At 41.0% G+C, this 20,375-nt stretch overlaps 1 protein-coding gene across 1 annotated transcript in view; it reads right to left on the bottom strand.

The window, feature by feature from the left end:
- The window catches only part of LOC132969366 (BMP/retinoic acid-inducible neural-specific protein 3-like), a 64,933-nt gene extending 50,487 nt beyond the window's left edge, over positions 1–14,446 (bottom strand). Inside the window, exon 1 of the mRNA XM_061034328.1 lies at positions 13,627–14,446. The gene's annotated coding sequence lies outside the window, so the exon portion shown is untranslated. The remainder of the gene's footprint in view (positions 1–13,626) is intronic.
- Between the last annotated feature and the right edge of the window lie 5,929 nt (positions 14,447–20,375).

Genomic DNA, 20,375 nt, shown 5'->3' with positions numbered 1-20,375 from the left:
GATGGTTTGGTTGCTACCAGTAAACCATTCTGTACAAAGAACCCCATTTTAGGGGGGTTTGTCTCCTTTCTCATCTTGAGTCCCTAACTCCCTGACTCATTTTTGTTTTTAGCCCCATGTGGTCCAAAAGTCACTCTTGTAGGCCAGCAGCCCTGCGTTGTAGTCGGCAGGGTTAGATAAAGGTATGTGGAACTGAAAATACAACATTAACATTATGTGGTTAGCTATATGCTGTTTAAGCAGGTAGGATAAGTAGATATGTTTAAATGGTATGCCATCATATAATTGCCAAGGCCAAGACATTTAGGGATCGAGACCTACTGTAGTTAAGACCAAGACCAAGGCCGGGCGAGTCTCAGTAGACTGTAACACCGGGAAGGTTGCGGCCATAAGCGGGGGGAAAAAAATAATTTGTTGTTCTCCTTCTAATCACAGTAATGATGTGGAAAAGTAGACTGTCAGTGCTGGTCTTGACCAGTTTTGATTTTAATTCCGGAGTCCGTCCAATCTAAGACCAAGACAAGGTAAAAATGCTTCCGATACCGGGACGAGACCTTGAAAAAGTAGCCTTGTGACCGGCCTTTTGAGTACTACAACACAGTTTGTGAATCCTTCTTTTGAAACCTCAGTTTCTGCATTTTGGAAGAAATAAAAAAAATACTTCAACATGAGAGTGGCTATCCATTGTTATGACTCCAACATGGCTTACAGGTCACTTTAGTGGTGTCGTGTCACTCAAGTCGGCTACACTCTGATGCTTAACCATCTTTTTTTATACTTTGGATCAAACTGAACATCATGCTTAAAAAAGACTTCAAACTAGCTACTGAGTAAAATCATGAAGAAAAGTTTTACTGAGGTAGTAAATCAAGTCAAAATTAGGAAAAAATTTGTACCTGGTTTCATACAAAATTACGTCTTTTCACCAGTGTAGTTCCCCCCTGCTGGCCTTAATAAGAATGCAGGTTTAAGACACTTCTTCATTAGCTTCACTTCTCAAAACATCCAGACGTTTATAGTCTTTGAACAATTCAAAAATAAGCCCACTATAGTTTCACATGTGACTCTCTCTCTACCTTTTAGGTGCAATGCGTGAGTCAAGCACACACAGGACTTGCCCCTGACTTCCACCCCAGAAGACTCTCAAGCTCTGTATCTCCTAAGGCTTTCACTGTGCAGGTAAGAACTAAACTAATGAATTTTATGTGGAAACTCGATGTCCACAAACAGCTGTGAGACTGATTTGAGTAACTATAGGACAAACTAATGGTCCAGTATGCCTTGATCATGAATCCTGAAGAGACTTGGACAAGTCAACTCAACAGGTTCATTCAGAGTTCTCATCTGTACATCAAACATTACTTCCATGTAAAACAGAATCCATGTTAAGACTGGTAGTCAAAGAAATAGGACAACATAGTCAAAGCTTAGTCAAATCTCACAATGTTCTTTCCTGAGGCATGATGTTAAAAAAGCAAATAAAACAGCCAGTCAGACATTTTCCATTATGAGGCTTACTGGTGGTTACATTAAGGTATGACACATACACAGTGTGGGCCATGTCCTCTGGCTATTTGGAACCTCTGTGTGAGATGACAACTCTCTTTGTGATTCTGCTTTTCATCCGAATGATCAAAAGGCACGCATTCACACTACGAAAAACGTCACGTCCTCCTCTGATACTGCTGTTACAGTCTCGTAAATGAACAGCCTCTGGGGGGGGGGGGGGGGAATAAAGTGTTTGCAAATGTGTCACTCAGGAAAAGAGATCATTTCCTCGAAGGCACGAGTGCTGATATTCTTGACATTCTTCTGCGCTTGTTTTCAAAGGATGTGATTGATTGAGATTGAGAGTTCTTGAGCTGAATTAACCAAATTGGCAGTTGTCGACACTCTGAGTTAATATCTTAATTGATTTTACTAAAGAGAACATCAGAAACACGCTTACATTTTTCATTTATGGGCCTCTGGTACTAATCTTTGTTTGTGATGAATAGATTTATCTGTCTCCACAAAATCTTTCGGGCTTTGCTGCAGCACTTCCGGTAACTTTGTGGAACTGTGGAAATGTTTCCTCCAGATAAACAGGCCTTGCTACTGACTGCGGTGTTGGATCTTGACTCTCACCCTGTGTTTCAGAGGATACTGTAAGCTTGATGAGATGTGGGAGCTCCCAAGCCTAATCTTTCTTGAGAATTTCAGCAGCCGTTTCCATTGGAGACCGGCACAAAAGAGAGCATTCGGCCCCCCCAAACATCTGCTCACTTATTGTAGGGTGCCAGCTGTAATGGTCACCCACCTGAGTGTATGTGTGTGTAGATATGTGCAAGTGTGTGTCCTTTTCCACAATTGGAAGCTTCCAAACAGCATCTCTCTGTGGGCACTGCCAGTATGTAAATTGAAATGAGTCTCTCGCAATCAAGCCCCATTCCCACATTCACCAAACTCCTTTAAATGTCCAAAGATTTCCGGGTTGAGCTGCATGTGTGAAAACAAGCAGACAAAGTTAGACCCAGACTTTACATAGAATTTTCCTTCCAGCCCCCCTAGTAAATATTTTATGATAAGGCTGGACATGCTGATGCTTTTCACATACAGAAAAATTCCCTGCAAAGGAGTGGGAGGGGGTGATTTTATCCTTCAACCGTTGGGACCTTCTGTTCCCCATTTCTGGCACTGCGAATATGCAAATGTATATGTCTCTTTTTATGATCTCTCACACTCAAGCCCTCTTCTTACATAACCTCAAGTACCTTAATGTCTGCAAGATGTGATCTTCATGCATGTTATGAAACTGCTTCATTAAGTTTTCTGTTCTCCAGTTTTTTTTATCCACCGCTCTCAGCTGTGAATTTGTCCAGCATTGATACTGAGGCTAAAACTGTCATCGTTTTGTGGACTCTCTCGCTCATCCTCAATCTCCGCACATTCTTTTTACTACATGGCTCACCCCCTCAGACCCTGAATACCTCTCCCGTCTGAAAACTTCCCACTGTCAGGAACATGTGAAAGCAACTCTAGAATAATTCAGGGACAAGCTTCGAAAATGTTCTATACATTTTCAGGAGTGCATGTTTTAAAAAAGGCTACCAAAAAGCATTTGAGGAAAATTACAGTAGAAGAAAAGATATAAACGAGAGGTTGGAGGGTTTAATTAAAACATTTCATGAGAATTTCTTCAACAGGATCAGCTTTGTAACCCGTCCCCGAGCCAACCCCAAAACCATCCTCAAAGTAAGGAAACAGGAACTGTTAAACTTTACATCTTCCCCTCCGTGCTGACTAATGAGGTTTTTGGCCCTAATTAACCCAGTTATCTTTCCCCCAACAACTGTCAACAATGCCTCTCATACCAGCGTCAGCGGTAAAACACGGCCTTTGTGAAATTATAACATGTGACTGCCAGTTGCACTCATCCGGCTGCCTTGCAAACAAATACAAAGGATGAGCTCCCGTGGTGTCCTGGGAAGCAGACATGAAAGACAGAAAATGTCACTAAGTGCTTACACACATGCACAAACACACACATCTACAAACATGACATGATCTAACAGCAGACATGAAGACTCAAAGCAATAATTCAGGACCTAGCAGTGCTGAGCTGCTGCAGGGAAGGTGAAATTAAAGTGTGTGTGAGGGTGTGTGTTTTTTTTTTCTGCACAAACTGTGGTACAGGTGTTGCTGTGTAGACTGCTAAATGTACCTGTGAGCCTCCTCGAGATGTTCCAATTTGGTGTTTGAAGATTCTCCCTCCATCACCAGAGACATATTTATTAAAAATGTAGCTCTGTGGTCTACAGTCCAACTTCTGATTTACTAAGTGAACACTCTGAAGCATAATTTCACGCACGTTAACTCTGTTTTTTTCTTAATAACTTCCGCTTTATCACTCCGAATTTTGGCTTAAACTATGATTTGCATTTTGGCTGCAATATTCCTTATCTCCTATAATCCTCTTTGTATGTAAATGAGTTTAAGTGAAGTTAGTCACTCAGCAAAGAAACTTATTTATATTAGTTATTTACATGGACTCCAACTATAATGATTTACACTACGGTATAGGGAGATGCTGTATTTTTAGACCTCATTCTAATGGCTAAACTTTAGCTTTCTTAAACCCCTGATTTAGCAAACGAGGGATGACGAAACATTGGCCATTCATAGGATGAGAAACCCAAAATGTATGCATAACATTTATATGAGGATGCGTTGATAAGAGACACCAAGCCAGCAGCTTTTTTTTACTCTGTATTGTAGTTTTCACAATTGCTCCCCAGCCCCCTCTCAACCTCTGGTCAGTGTTCACATTAGTAACATCGTTCCATGCCCGAGTACACTTGTGTATGTACACAGTCCGATACAGCAAGTGGCAGTATGCCCATAATTGGTTCGCAAATCTGCCAAGAAGCAGAGTCCATCCTGCTAACTGTGGATTTTTTTGTTATTTCAAAGACGCCCGTAATGACCCTCTTCCTACTTTCACATCTACCGTGCAGCACGGAGGACAAAATGTGCCCGAAGCTACAGGAGCCTATAAGAATTACGTCATGTAGCGTCCTACTTCCTTGTTTGAGCACTGTTGTGTTAACACCCCTTGTGGACCTTACTCGAGTACACATGAATTGTGCCCAAGACTACTTCTGTATATAAGTAAGTGGGATCGAGTACATTACCTGAATATGGTAAGTTTGTGTTAACACTGATCCAATGAACCAAAATGTGGGGTCAAGTGTACTCTGATCCAGGCCCAGGTCCCAATTGGAAACTTCCAGTGGCATCCTGAAACTTGTCATCATGTCCAATGTTAATTGGCAATTCTAATTACATTCTCAAAAGTTATAAAGTGCCAAGCCATTAAAAAATGGTTTATCTTGAAAGCTGACAAAGATGGCTGAGTCACAACTCCAGACTTTAGATCGATATACACTGTATGCATGGCTACTATGGTTGTGTGTTAAAGTTTGCTTGTTGAAAAGAATTCCAAACGGTCCAGAATTTCTGCTTCCTCCCTCTGATACAGCAGCAGCTGATCAACAGGGGAGCCAGAAAACAGATAAGCCAATAAACCAGCCAGTGTTACTGCCTCAAATGCACTCTGGGACTCTTTACGGTAGTGCAGTTGGGTTCAGTAGACTTGTCTTTTTAGGAAGCATACGTCACAGCATAAACTCTGTCTTTGTAAAATCCCCTTTAATCCATCTACCACTGTCTACAAAATACAGTAGTTCGTTAGAGCACAGAAACTCTCCAGCAAACATCTCCACGGCCAGCTTGGAAACAGATCAGGGAAACAAATCCTTCCTCTCACAAAAGAAAGAGGAACATTTGGCTGTAGGAGGAAGCAATAAACTGATAACAAACACTGCAAACCCTCCTTTTTTTAATACAGTGACAATTCATTATGGAGGATAGATGGAAAGAAACAAGCCCAGTCGCCTTACGCCAGATACTTTTAATAAAAAGGTGGACACACCATCTGGTTTAAAAAGTGAAGTCAACAGGAAAAATGACCAGCAGGGGGCGACTACATTGATCCCATTGTCAGAAACTAGAGATGAATATGAGCCAACACTCACATGCTCCTCACATTATTACCACAGCAAACGTTTGTCTTATTAGTTTATGCACTCAATTTCTAGTCTCAAGTCTTCTGTAATACAACATGATGTTTTGAAAATGTAATCATATATGTAAAGATAAGTAAGCTTTAGTATGTTGCCAGCTGTTAAAAAATGTGCCACCATGGCATCATGTCATCAGCAAAGATAGAGACGTAACAATCAGTGTTGGCCCAATCGTCCAAATATGGTCACTTGTTCCAAAAAAACAAGATGGCATTCGCAAAGTGCTTCATAGGATGTTCAAAAACCAATGATTATTTATTGTTGCAAAGTCAACTTGTGTTATACTAGAGAGTCACAAAGTGAGGCACTTGGCCCCTAGAGGGGGGCCTGGGGTTATGACTGGGGGCATAGGCAAGGCTGGATAAAAAATATAATGCGCACCATTCTGCACTGCTATCAAAGCATGGCATATTGTGTGAGAGGACTTCCAGGTAAACATGAGGCTGACAATGTATCTACACCAGATTTATTTTCTTGTCTTTGTTTTAGTAGTTGTAATGAGTCATATCTTGCCCTTGATTTCAACTGTACAACAGTGTGTAATGAATTCTGACACATCCTACCTGTGTGAGAAAGGTTTCTCTGCAGTTGCTCCAATCAACAAACACAGATCAAAGCTGGACATTGGAAATGAACAGACTTGAGAAGATCTGAAGCACACAACAAGCCCACACTAGTCATAGAAATGATTGCAGGACTGGATGTATAAATCTGAAAAGACTTTCATCATTTATTTTCATTTTGAGGTAGTGGGTCATCTTCAGAGATTCAGGTAAAAAATACATTACTGTTGGTACATATTGCAAATTGCAAAGTTTCTTGTTGCAGGATTTTAAATGCTTCCTCTGTAAAAGCTGCTTGTTAGTTTCTTTCAGTTCATTGTCACACTGAATCTGCTATTCTGTACTTTTTGCAGACTGTGTTTGGGATGAATTCTAAAAATACAGGAATTTGTTCGCAAAATGCTTGACTGACAGTGAGTTTAGTTTATATCGTTATGTTTATGTGTATGGCGAAGGGTGGGCGGGTTTGAAAAGATTTTCATTCATTTTCATTTCAAGGGGGGCCCAGTAGAAAAAAAGTATGTGAATCATTGTGTTGCACAGTCTATTGTGCAAAGATGAAAAGGGAATCCAAAAAAGCCACCAAACTAAATAGCAACCTAAAAAAGAACAGACACCTATACTGAAGGGCAAAAAAAACTGCAGTTACTCGACTATCCACTTGAGGCTGGCTGCACAAGTGCTGGATGTCCTTTTAAGTCCCATGTTAAAATGCCCATTTTGACAGCAGAAATAGACATCGATACAGCCTGGTTCCAAACGATTTTGGTCTGAAAAGCTCATTTTCAATTTGTTCACACTGTATTATTAACTGAATTATTTTTATAACCTATCCTTTATAATTTCATTAAGCCTAAGACTTGGGCATAATTAGTTGTGTGGCTTATCTGACTGACAGGCAGGTGAGTTGTTGTTGTTTTCCAAGAGGAGCTTGTGTCAGCTCCACCTCTTTAACTGTTTCTGTGTTGACCAAACGTTAATTTGACTTGACTTAATGGACTTGAGCTTGTATTTTCTAGTCTTCTGACTACTCAAAGCACTTGACACCACATGTCACTCCTACCCACACACTGATAGGTAGAGGCTGCTATGTTAAGTGACCATCAGAAATATATATACACACTCATACAATTTGGGGTTAAATGTCTTGCCCAAGGACACATCGGACATGTAGCTGCAGGAGCTGGGGATCCAACCCCCAACCTTCTGGTTGAGAGACGACCGACTTTACCAACTGAGCCACAGCCGCCCCCAACATTTCCAACATGGAAACCTCCATCATTGGGCTTCAGAACTCCACTTCAGGAAAGGCTGACGTCACTGAGCATACGTCCATGTGTTATACAGTCTATGCAGCAACCCAATCAATTCCATGTTTGTTTAAATTAAATCTCAATTTTCAACAACTGACGAGCATCAGAGTTGTGTGGGTGCATGTAGGAACTGTTTATGTAAGGCTATTTTCCGAGTGTGTTTTTCCCTCTACTCAATGGCTGGTGCAGCGATGGGTGATTAATTATTTAGACAGATTCAATCCTTTGCTCGGCTCTTGGTCTCTATCAGTGTCTATATGTTTGTACATGTGTTGACTTAAGCAAGTTAAGTGTGCCATTTTTTAATGTACAAGGGATGTTGCATTAAATCATTGGAAGCTATTGTACACTAAAAACTCGAGTTGAAAGCAAACAGCGTCAAAATTCCCCTTAATGATGGCTTTACAGACTGTAAACTTCATGCTTGCTTTTTTTTTATTTTTATGGCTGCATATCATCGAGCGGCCGAGAGAATACAGAGAGTGAAGCTTCGATAAATCAGAGTAAAATACAAACAGAGCTCTTCTGCTGGTGGCCTTGTGCAAACAGGGACAAAGGTGCCTCTTAAATTAAAGGGGCCGCATTTCTTCCCTCCCTATTCCCGTCGACTGCTTTATTTTGTGCGTGTCTTCTGCTTTTATGCCGGCTTCTTGAATGCCAACAACTGAAACAAATTAGACGTTATGTCCGACCACTTTTACTTCACATCCTTTAAATGTCGCAGTGGGTGTCTAGCAGATGTATGTTTTCAAAACAGTCTAATTTTGTTATGTCGTATTATTGAAGCTCAACCTTTTGCACACTATGTGGGCTATAAAAGATTGGTGTACACTAGCTGTATGCAACTTTGTGTACTTGTTCAGGAAAAGAGGACACTTGAACCTGAGCAGCTGATGGGAGTTTTCACAACAACATAATTGGTGATTATCTGAGAGATGAGAGTTCAGGTGCTGTGACAGGCTGTGTATTTATTAAGCATGTGAAAGCCCATTGATTTCTTTAATTCACAATTTGTCACCCTTTTGTAGCCCCTTAAGCTGGGTACACATTACAAAACAAAAAGAACCATTTTGGGGGTTCCGATTGCACGATTAATGTGACTTAGCAGAAAAATTATTTTGAGTTAATAAGGGAGAAAATATGTTTAAAAAAAAAGTGGCGCTGCCAGCCTGGACTACATCGCTATGTTTCCCCACAGTTTTACAGCAACAAACACTTCAGGTCCCATGTAGTGTGGGATGGTGGTGGCTGCACTCTCAATAATGACAGCACGTTTGTCAACATTTTATACTGGTATACTGGTCGCACTGGTATACAGGACACAGCCAGCTTTTTAGATGGACAAATATGTCTTAAAAAAGTGGGTCCTATACACCAGGTTTTACGATAATGCCCGTCTTATGTGTCCATGGTATTAAATTCTAGGACTACTGACTGAAGCACAAAGATAAATTAATGTTAGGGTTTACCACTTTAGCAAAATGTGAACTTGTTTCTATATTTAAATAGTTATATATTATGTAATAGTTCTATGACACATATTTGCATCTTTGTCTGATGCCCTTAAAATGACTCAAAGACTGATTTCCCCAAACCCCCCCTTAATATTCTGTAATACTTTAAACCATGTACTGAGTTCATGTTTCCCTTGGCATCTATCCATTTACATTATGATGTTTTTGACTTGGTTAAGACTCCAATACAGTAGACAGTCGTAAAAACAAAAATAATAATAATAATCACAGGACACCTATATAGGTCATAGAGAACAAACTGATCCAAAGTCGTGAAATATGAGATTGATAGAGTAACACACCTTAGAGATATAACAAAAGGTATAGCTACGGGGGATAAGGACTACATTTAGGGTTAAACCACTTAATGCATAACATCCATGTGGAAATCACAACCTCACAAGTGTGCACTAAACAGAGTTTCTACTGGGATTTTCATGACAATAATTATGTTATTAGTAGCAGGCTTGTCAACAGAAATGGCTGTGCCCTTAAAGGCCCAGTGAATGGGCCCCAGCTAGGATATGATTCAAATCAACTTATGCACATTTGATCAGTTGTTTTAGCGCTAGCCTCCTGGCTAACATTAGCGTCCTCTGAACCCGCTTACATAATATTACAAAAAAAAAGGTTCATATAATTTTTAAGAAGAGGGAGCTCACATTTTGAAACAGGGTCCATCTTACTCAAGAACCAATACATCAAATGTCTTTTTTTGTTGCTTGAAGAATTAACCGTGAGTATTTAGGTGTCAAATACAATTTGGTCATTGTTGCTTAAAATTAGGATGGATCGTGTTTTTGCTAAGCTCCAAGGGCCCTCCTCCCCCCATGCGACTAGGTCCCAGGAAGTCACTTTACCCCCCCCCCCCCCTTATGGGCAGCCTTGATTTAAAGCTGAGGTACATTTCAATGGAAATATAGCATTGCCATGTCGACTGTAGTGTGTGTGTGTGTGTGTGTGTGTGTGTGTGTGTGTGTGTGTGTGTGTGTGTGTGTGTGTGTGTGTGTGTGTGTGTGTGTGTGTGTGTGTGTGTGTGTGTGTGTGTGTGTGTGTGTGTGTGTGTGTGTGTGTGTGTGTGTGTGTGTGTGTGTGTGTGTGTGTGTGTGTGTGTGTGTGTGTGTGTGTGTGTGTGTGTGTGTGTGTGTGTGTGTGTGTGTGTGTGTGTGTGTGTGTGTGTGTGTGTGTGTGTGTGTGTGTGTGTGTGTGTGTGTGTGTGTGTGTGTGTGTGTGTGTGTGTGTGTGTGTGTGTGTGTGTGTGTGTGTGTGTGTGTGTGTGTGTGTGTGTGTGTGTGTGTGTGTGTGTGTGTGTGTGTGTGAGAGAGGGCTTTTATACAGTATCTTCAGACTCAACATTCAATTACCAGTTGCCTCAAAGAGATTCTGCTTTAATGCCCCAGTCGCACTTAATCTGAGAGATTCTATTTTAATGCCCTAGTCGGTCCCAAATCCCTCAATGAGACATTTTTTCCTCTTTTCATGATCTTCTCCTCCTTTTTTCTTTTTTTCTCATCTTTCTGCTGCTCTCGCTCTCGCACCCACTATGCTCCATCATTTCAGATTGAAGTCAAACCCCACGCTTTGGCTCATTATCATGAAATAACGGGCACATTCTGGCAAATCTTGACCTCCAAAATACCACCAAAAAACTGCACAGTCAGTCAATCTTTTCTCCCTCTTCTTCTTTATACTCCGTTCTCTCTCTCTCTCTCTCTCTCTCTCTCTCTCTACGCCCCTTATCTACTTAATTCAGACTTCATTTTTTACCTCCCTCCTCTGACTCCCACTTCCAAGCAAATAGCTGGTATGATCAAATATACTGCAGCGAGGGCCCTCATTCATTAAGTCGGAACACTTGTTAGCTTTACACTCCCCCCCTCCCCCTCCCCCTTCCCCCCATAGGAAGCTGCAGCACCGGAGAAACATTGTGTGTCAAACTGAAACTACATTCTCACTCCGCAGAGTCTCCTCATTCCCTTGTGGTGTGTTTACAGTGAGTGTGGGAGGAGAGAGGCACAATTCCTCCCTTGTCTCCCATTTTCTCCTCGCCCGTCACACCTACTAACAATGCCTGATCCGGACCAATCAGGCACCCAACACTAAACTGTAAGAACAAGGCGCCCTCTCAGGCATGTAATTCCTCCTGTTGGAGTTAGTTAAGACACGTATAGATGACCCCGAGTAGCCTCTTTGAATGTCTGTGTTGAATTGCTAAGAAAGGTACAATTTAGCATTTCTACAGAGCACGACGCTGGTGTGTTTCTTTTGCTTACTTTCAACTCTTGTTGGGCCTGTACACGTCCAGTGTAATCAAAACACACAGCATTACAATATCAAAAAAACACATTGCACTACAGATATGATGATAAAATTAAATAAATGCACCATAATATTCATAAAAACCTGTTTTCAATACACCAAAACACCTTAATAACTTGAGTTCAATAAGCCTAAACTGATGACAGCTGCAGAGCCCCTTGGCACCTTTCAGAAAAAAACTAAAGACCCAGCTCTTTCATGAACACCTACGCACTTAATTCTTGAAAGCGATGATGATGATAATGATATTTGTGATGGTTTTGATACTGATTAGAACTCTCAAGAACAGCTGTTGATGCAGTCGTTGATGACCACATTAAATTAAAATTATAAAAAAAATAAAGAGAAACTGTTTTGCCTCTGGTCACTGCCTGTGTGCATCTTTGTCCAATCTGACTCCAGGGCTGTTTTTTGCACTTACTGACATTGTTTCCTTCCTCTCTATTTCCTTGCTTGTGTTGTTCTGACTCTCTGATGTTCATTGCTGTCGATAAAAGCGTCTGCTAAGTGAATTGTAGAATTGTAGCGTTGCTTTTAGTCAGCACCAATCATTTTATTTGTAAAGATTTTACAGCATATCTTCAATTACTTTTGATCTCAGCTGATTATGTTTACCACGGCCTTTATGAGGAAAGCTTGAAAAGAAGACATTGTATTTTACAGTATCTTTTTTCTATCTACATGCTCCTCTGTTGCTGTCCCATTCTAGGATGTACTGTATGTGGAACCAGAACCGAAGATGGTTGATCCATTTGGAAACTTTTAGAGAAACATTGAAGAGTAACCTAACTCTTTTAACCAAACATATATGGATCTTTTTTCAATGTGACAGTGATGCCTTTTGTCTGTTTTTTAGTGCCTGGTTGTACACAGATGTAAGATTTCTAGAAGCAGATAGTGGTGCTTGAGCACATACTGCTGTACCATTCAAAGAAACTAAGAGAAAATAATGTTTGCCAAGGGCATTGTTGCAGAGTGGTTGGTACTCTGGTTGGAAGCTCAGCTTCTCCTCCACGACAGACAGCCGGTCTCCTCATTGACACCTGCACAAACGGGTAAATCTACCATAAAAGCAGGCACACAAAAGCGTCTCCCCCTGGCTGGACATCCTAACAGGGAGAAAAGTAGAAATGTGTTGAGCTGTTAACTTCCCCTTTTTGTGGCGCAGGTGAGCGACACAGGGAGAGAAATCTCTCTTTTCATGGGAGGGGACAGTGTGCCTTTCAGGCCCAGACACGCTCGGGTTCACCAGTCTCCCAGGATAGATGAGGACAGCCGCTGAACAGTGGCCCTGTTGTGGCCCTATAAACCGTCTGAGGCTCTGGCACTTCTGCCCGACAGTGGCGAGTGGCATTGAGAATTACAGCACTGTTTTTTTTTTCTTCTTCACAGTGTAAGCTCAGCTACAAAACCACCTTCCTGCCTCTGCTATGTTTTCAAAGATACTGCATAAATATTAACTTATTTCTTAAATATTACAAATAACACCTATGCCAGGGTGCCCTTGGGCCAGTATGATTGCATTTTAAATGTTATTTGTATGCTTCGAGGGCATTTGGCTCATTATCAGAGCCTCTGCTGACGGTCCCATATGGCTGCCCTGACTCATGTGCTGTCTTTGAGGGTGATGCTAAAGGGTGAAATGTATAATTATGAAATCAGTGGGACTGTTTTCCCTTTTTTTCTTTGGGCTGAAAGCGAGCGGGCTTTTTCTGCCTCGCTGCTGCTTGGCGAAGCGTGCACTGTGCACACATCAGTGTTAGAGATCTGATCCTCTACAGGCGAGAATGCCAATACACCCTAAGGAATATAGATTAGAGATGTTTGTTGGAGGAGGCAGATAAAGGGTGGCAGTGTGTGTACAGGGAAGGGAGGTAGAAGGGAAGGCAGTTGAGAAAGCAAAGGAGATGAGTCTGATTGTGCTCATATATGTACTGACAAGGCATGAAAAGCAATATTGTGTTCGCTCTCCGGGAGGCGACAGTAAATAGAGTTTGCCTGTTTCAGTCTGTTGTCATACTTGTGCAGGTATGTGACTGTGTGCGTGTGTGTTTGTGTGTGTGTGTGTGTGTGTGTGTGGGAGTTCCAGGAAGCATTTCACACATGTCACAGCGCAGCACATTTGTTTTTGGAACGCTATCCAGGTCAAGTACACTGCAGGTATGTGTATTTTCTAGAGAAATAAGCAGCACATGTCAACAGGATGGTTATACATTTATGTAGGAATTCTAATATGTAATCACATATTGACATTTCACTGTGGAGAAAAAGCAACATAATTACAAGAACTCACCGCGGTTTGGAACAGCAGATAAAGTTTAACTCAGTATTTCCCATTCTCGGTGCCTTGTAATTTTGCCGAAATTGTAGAGGAACTCATGTCACAGTTAATCAGGGTTCGATATCAACTCCGTGAAGGGGGACAAAATAACAAGCACTCCAAAAACACTCAGTACACACTCAGGGATCCGGTAAGACGTAAAAAAAAAAAAAAAAAGAAAAAAAAAAAAAGTGAAGGGTGGTGTAGGCTGCTCCGGACCAATCCGCCGCACCAGCGAGAAACTTTCACTTTGTCTTGCGGGTGAAAAAGTCGCTTTATCCCAGCTGCAATTCAACGTTCCTAGAAGCTTTGACCTTTGTGGGGATAATGAGTTAACAAAATGAAATCATCCAGCAGGAGATGTAGTCAAGAGGAGAGAGAGAGATGAGGAGGAGGAGGAGGAGGAGGAGGAGGAGAAGAGAGAGAGACTCAAGGAGCGCACAGGGGCTGTCGATTAGAGGATTAAAAAGACGCGTTTGCGCAATTTGTTGCAGCCAGAAAAGCGGCGGGGTCCAGCGTCGGGACAGATGCGACGGAATGCGGCTACAGGGGGACGCGGACAACCGCCCCACCGAGATGGTTAAAAAATCCCGTTATGAATTCCAACCCAACAACACGACCCGCCTACTCCGCATCAGTGACTCTCTCTCTCTGTGTGTGTGTGTGTGTGTGTGTGTGTGTGAGAGAGAGTGTGTGTGGAGGAGCGCAGGAGCCCGATCCTGTAGAAAGTGTAGGCGCCCGGCAGCAGATAACAGGCATGAGCGCCTCAGCTCTCCCCTCTGCCCCTCTCTCTCTCTCTCTCACCACTCTCTCTCTCTTTTAGTCACATGTTTAAGACACAAGAAGCCCTCTGTAATAGCTGCCAAAGCGGGGTAGAATAAGGTAGACGACGTGGAGAGAATGATAACACGCGACTTTTTTTTTGAATTCACACTCTTCCTTCTCACTTTAAATGAGGCTGTGCACTAAGCGAAATGGGAGTCTTCTCATTAACTTTATGCCCCAATATAGTTATTTTAATGTCCCAGTTACTTATAAAGACATGGGCAATGGCAGTAATTGAATAACTCGGATAACCTGGCAGGCTGGTCCAGAGAAAGCGCCCGGAGAGAGGACGTCAACACTGAAGTCCTTTTCTGTCTCAGCCGTCACATTAGTCAGAGGAGAGAAGATGTTGAGCAAAAAAAAGCTCAATCCTCCTAGGTTTTGTCTAGTTGAGCATGCCTATGCATGAACCATGAGTCATTAAGCGGCTCTGCACAGGAAGCTCTGCTCAAATCACCATGCAGCAGAGAGACCGTGAAGCCACTGAGTGAATGAATGGATGCTGGCGCTTTCATAATGACTATGACAGCACACATTACAGTTACAGGGATCAGCGCTGTTAAACTGTACGCCCAGGCACCTGATTTCATTTCAGGTGGCACTGATCAAAACCAGAGCCATGGAGCATGTAGGGTTTGAACTGGTCAGGAGGGATCTAACTGCTCCACAGGAAATGGATAATCATTATGCATAGAGAGTAAAAAGAGTTTTTTTTTTTTTTTAAAGTAAAAGTCTTGTGAAACTAAATTTAAATATCCCCAGAGATGTGAACATTTCCCAGTGTTAGGAGGTTTTAAACACCCTGATGGTTAAACATGTCTTTAAATAGTTAATACTGACTCTAAAATGTGGCTTGAAATAGTAAATGTGCATATCATACCAAAGCCTCGAGTCTCCTTAGGTATATCCACATGAATCTGAGTGGAAATACATTTTCCTAACTTTAGGGATAGGAAGTTACATTTGTTTGTTTTTTTAGGGCATTTGTGAAGACTTTGAAGGCACAATTAATGATACTTTGATCGACATTCAGAACCAGAATCAGAAATACTTTATTAATCTCAGGGGGAAATTTGGTTGTTACCTTTTAAGAAATAAGATAATAAGCTATGTAATAAGTGCAGTGACTTAAATATAACAACAATATTTACAATTATGAATAAACACAATGAACTGTGTTAAACAGATATTGCACGGTGTAATGATAAGGCTCAATATTAACAAAATTTTTACCAGTTTGCAGACAGATTGCACAGTTTCAAGGTTAAATAAATAAATCCAGATTAAAGGTCCAGTGTCCAAGAGTTATAAAGTCTGATGGCCACAGGCAGGAATGACCTTTCTGCCTGGCTTTTTGTCTGACAGCTAAGTGCTGCCCTTAGTGCACATTAACCAACATATCAGCTGTACAGTATGCATCAATGGAAATATTCTGGGATTAGCACAATAGCTACATTTCATCCATAGTCCTAAACACACACACAAAAACCTCACAAATGCTGTTCAAACTAAATGAAGACATTTTTTACAGACCAATATACAATTAGGTGGTTGAAATGAGGAATAAGTCAGGACAGTGGCATTTACAACTTGTCTGATTGCCATTCAATGTTCTATAATTGACTGAAAGTGGAAGGTCTTTATATATTGTAGATATATAATAAAGATAATCTAAGAGGTATTTTCAAGAAGATGAGAGGCACCAGACATGACAAAACAGTCGAGTTGAAGGCCGCTATCAAAGCTACCTGTGCTTTCATAACAACTCAGCAGTGTCACAGGCTGATATGCCTCTATGCAATGCAGTAATGAAGCAGTATTTCATGCAAAAAGGAGCCATGGCCAAGTATTGAGTTCATAAACGAACATACTTTTTAGAAGGTCAATATTTTCTGTATTATACAATGTGCTTATTTTCGGACATTCCCCTGCATGGGCTGCTCTTTTTATTTTTTTATTTCTAGTGTCGTATTGTCGTGAAGCTAATGTCCCTCAACAAAAAGTTCAACAGCATAAGCCAAAACTTGATCAGCAACGATCCCAAATAAAGTCCTGTCAGGGACATTGGATATCAGTGGTCAACACAATGGCTAAAGAGCTGTGAAATTACTGGGTAATTCTTGTCACGCATTTGCTAACTAAGCTTGATTCATTAAAAAGGTATCAAGAGAGTTTAATTCAAATGTATTGTAATATGGATTGAGACTCGTTTTTTTTACTTTCATGTACAAAGGATCAAAAATTACAAATAGTCCAAGCAAAATGCACTACTGATGGCATCCAGTACTTTCATGTAACTGAAGATGTTATCAGTCTTCATAAACGCTGAACCATGTTGCTTATGTAAATGGTTACGTTGGTGTTTCATATACAGTACAATGTGGGTGGTGTCTGTGGGTAATTTTTCAACCCCTGAGATCCGCTGGGACTAAAGAAAAGGAACTAAATCCACCCGGAAACAGCAGAAATTAATCTGCGGTAAGCAATCAGCCCCTTGGAATTCTACAAGCACAGCAGCCCCATAGTGGTGCTAATTAACCCAGTTCCCCTGCATGTTTCCAGTGTCCATTTAGTATGCTGTGCTGCGCTGTGGCCGTCCCTGCCTCTGAAGTTGATTTATGTCGCGTCCCAGCAGAGATTGGTGCCGTATTCTCTGTGACACGAACCCGGTTTTAATATTCCTATCTGTCAATTCTGATCAGGACGGTGCTGCGAAAAGTGACAACTTGTTTGAAAAAAATGTCATTAATTTAACCATTTCCTTTAAAGCGCATCCATCCATTTGCGCACTAAATTAGAATAGCAACACCGTTGTTGCCTTCAGAATCCATCTATCATTCACAATAAACCCCCTTCAGATGTGTGGAGCTTGTTGATGCTGATAAGGTGGTGGATGTGGAGCTGTCCATGGTGCTGAATAACCAGCTTCACACTGTTCAGAGCTCCTGGATCATCATCATCATCAAAGTTTAAATTTGAGATGATATGCTACTTAAACACTTGATTGGATAAATACTGTTTGCAAGAGAGCCCTCCTCACGTAACAGTAAACATAATAATTACAAAGCACTTCATATTCTATTTTTGTTCGACAACAAAAACACTCCAAACTTTGCTCCATAGAAATACTTTTCTTTGTACGTTGAAAGGGCTTTCTGTTTGAAACTGTATCCCTTTCTTCCTGGCCATGACCCGCTTAGTACTGTAATTCCATTAATTCCGCTATCAACCATTAATGACCTCCATTAGCATATTAATGAGTGATGTTCATGAAATGGATCTCCATCATGTCTGCTGGAAGTGGAGCAGCCCAGTGGATGTGCTGCTCCAGTGTCTGTGATGAGCGGGGCTGTGTAACTAATTTACACCTTAAGCACAGTCTCATTAGAGGACCTGGGAGTGTCTGGAGAGAATCACATTCATTTTCAGCTCTGCCACTCGCCACCGTCTTGACGGGTGCAGGAAATGTTCCTCTATAAAGGGAGGGCTGAGTGTGATATTTGGCCTTTTTCAGTGTCATTCTTCATTCTCTAATGCCAGGCTCCTGCTCACAAAGGAGATAACGTCCATGCCAGTGTCTTCCCTGTGTCAGAGATATAACCTTTTTTTTTTCTTTCAGGGGGGGATGTTTGTTTGACTTTTACGCAGGGTTGGACTTGAACACACAAAAAAAAATCCCGTGGCATTTTAGCCCAGACTGGCCTACCACCATCGATCACACAAAATCCATCTCCTTGCTGCATGTGTCAGGGTCTAATGTGAATTAATGAAGTTAAACTTAAAGGATTTATAATATTGGTGAGATTGTTATCGTAATGGCAACTGTCTAGTATTTAGAAGTGCTGTTATCCAAAGATGTGTGGATGAACTGACTGGATGAACATCGAGTCTGGGGACCAAAAAGTAATTTTCTAATGAAATCATTTAATTATTTTTACAATTAGAGTGGCTTTATAACACTATACATGTTGGATAGAAACTAAATAAAATCTGAAATATTCTGCTCATTTAGCATCTTCATAGATGGGTGCTTGCATTTTCTAGTTTTCAAGTATTTGTAATGTTTAGGCACATAACTGATCAGAGTAACCACAAGTCAAATGTTTGAGCTGTTTTATGTTCAAATTACCCAGTTTTTAACAAACTGAATTTCATGAAAATTGGGACGCAGAATTAAGTGAGTTTCAGATGCTTTTGTTAGGATGTCCTGATCTCTCGGTTCGTCTTTGTTTGCTAGCTGATCTTGACAAGCCCACTTGACAAGTGGACTGTGTTTAACAATCCATCCTAGAACGTCTTCAAACTGGCAAACCTAGCACTAATTACTTAAATTAAATTGAACATTGAAGTGAGACAAGGTGAACAGATCGGCATGAATCAGAGTAGCAACTGATTGAGTTTTTTTCTTCCTCATCAATGCTGAAGTCTGTTTATATTTTATTTTTCAATCAGCAGTCTTCAAACACCAGCAAATGAATCCCATAGCACGTTCCATTATGTTGGAACAGGCTAGTTCTGTTTCATGGATTTCTCCATCTTTGTGTCCAGTTTTGGTTCCTTTTTATTGTATATTATTTATTTGTAAAGGGACCATGTATAACATTTAAAAGATTTATGTTGCCAATTGATGATTGCACCATATTTAGCTTTGAGCTAGCTTACATCTGCGGTCCCTTTTTACCCTTTCCTGTTGTTATACTCTCCTTTTTGCTTTTCCAACAGTAAACAGACCAACGTCAAATTAAATGGACCTCTTTCTGCCGATTGATATGATTGCAGTTAGTCCTTCAGATTCTGTGATTATAGCTGCGTGCCTAGAAGACCGTTGCTGGCCAATCAGAATCAAGTGTTTATCACAGCCATATAATTGCAGTTTGCCAGTAAACAATTATAGTTTAGAGCACAGCAGGGATGGTGTGAAGTTACAGTGGGTTAAAATACATGTAGGTAACAAAAGTCTCTGTATCATTCTGCTTGCTGGTTGTTCCAACATATTGAGAATAATTTCCATTTCTTTGGTTATCATTTTGGTTGCAGATTTTAAGACTCATTCTTCCGGCTTTATATTTCTCTTTATATTTTCTCTATATTTTCTCTTTCTCACATAAAAGTGTAAGTGGACCCAAGGGAGAGTAGTTGCGTCTTAGGTAGTGGCTAATGGGGATCCAAATAAATAAATAAATGAACAGTAATGTTACTTTTTCATTTCTTTTTCAACCCTGGATCCCACATCATTTTCTGAAAACATAGTCATGGAATATAGCCACTGGCTGGCGTGAGATAAAAAAAAAAAAAAAAAGAAGCAAAATCATGTCGCCCACCACAAAAGTGCATTGTGGACCAGTGACCAGTCCAACCCTATACTCAAATACATGTTTGACTTAACACTTTTGACCACACTCCCTTTAATACACAACATGATTTGTCTTTCTGACCCAATTTAAGCTCCATCTCAGTGGATCTTACTGTATGTAGCTGAATGTCAGGGTCCTGCAATTCCTCTACAGTCACACACAAGCCGAACCCCCCCCCCTCCCCCCCCCCCTCTAGTTTGACCTTCGCCGTCTCCAATATCCCTCAGGCAGCCATGGAGGACAGTAGATTCAGAAAACTCCATTTCGTTGGGCCTGTGAAATGAATTTAGATCTGTTCAACCAAGAGCCCATTCATTTTGGCTCCATTTTGCCCTCTATCATTCCCCCAGAATGCCATCAGACCAGCGGTTATCTGTTCCATATTTAAAACAGCGGGGATTATTTGGTGCAGGGGATGGATCTACCTCATACTTCATACTGATTTCCTCAAGCTATCTTGTGTTACCTTCTATCCATTGCTGCACTAGAGATTCTCTGTATTAGAGTATAAGCCACTGCCAGCAGTATCGCACACTGTTTATT

Source organism: Labrus mixtus, chromosome 3, assembly GCF_963584025.1.
Source record: "Labrus mixtus chromosome 3, fLabMix1.1, whole genome shotgun sequence".
Classification (NCBI taxonomy): Eukaryota; Metazoa; Chordata; class Actinopteri; order Labriformes; family Labridae; genus Labrus; species Labrus mixtus.
This window is presented reverse-complemented; position numbering and strand designations above follow the sequence as displayed.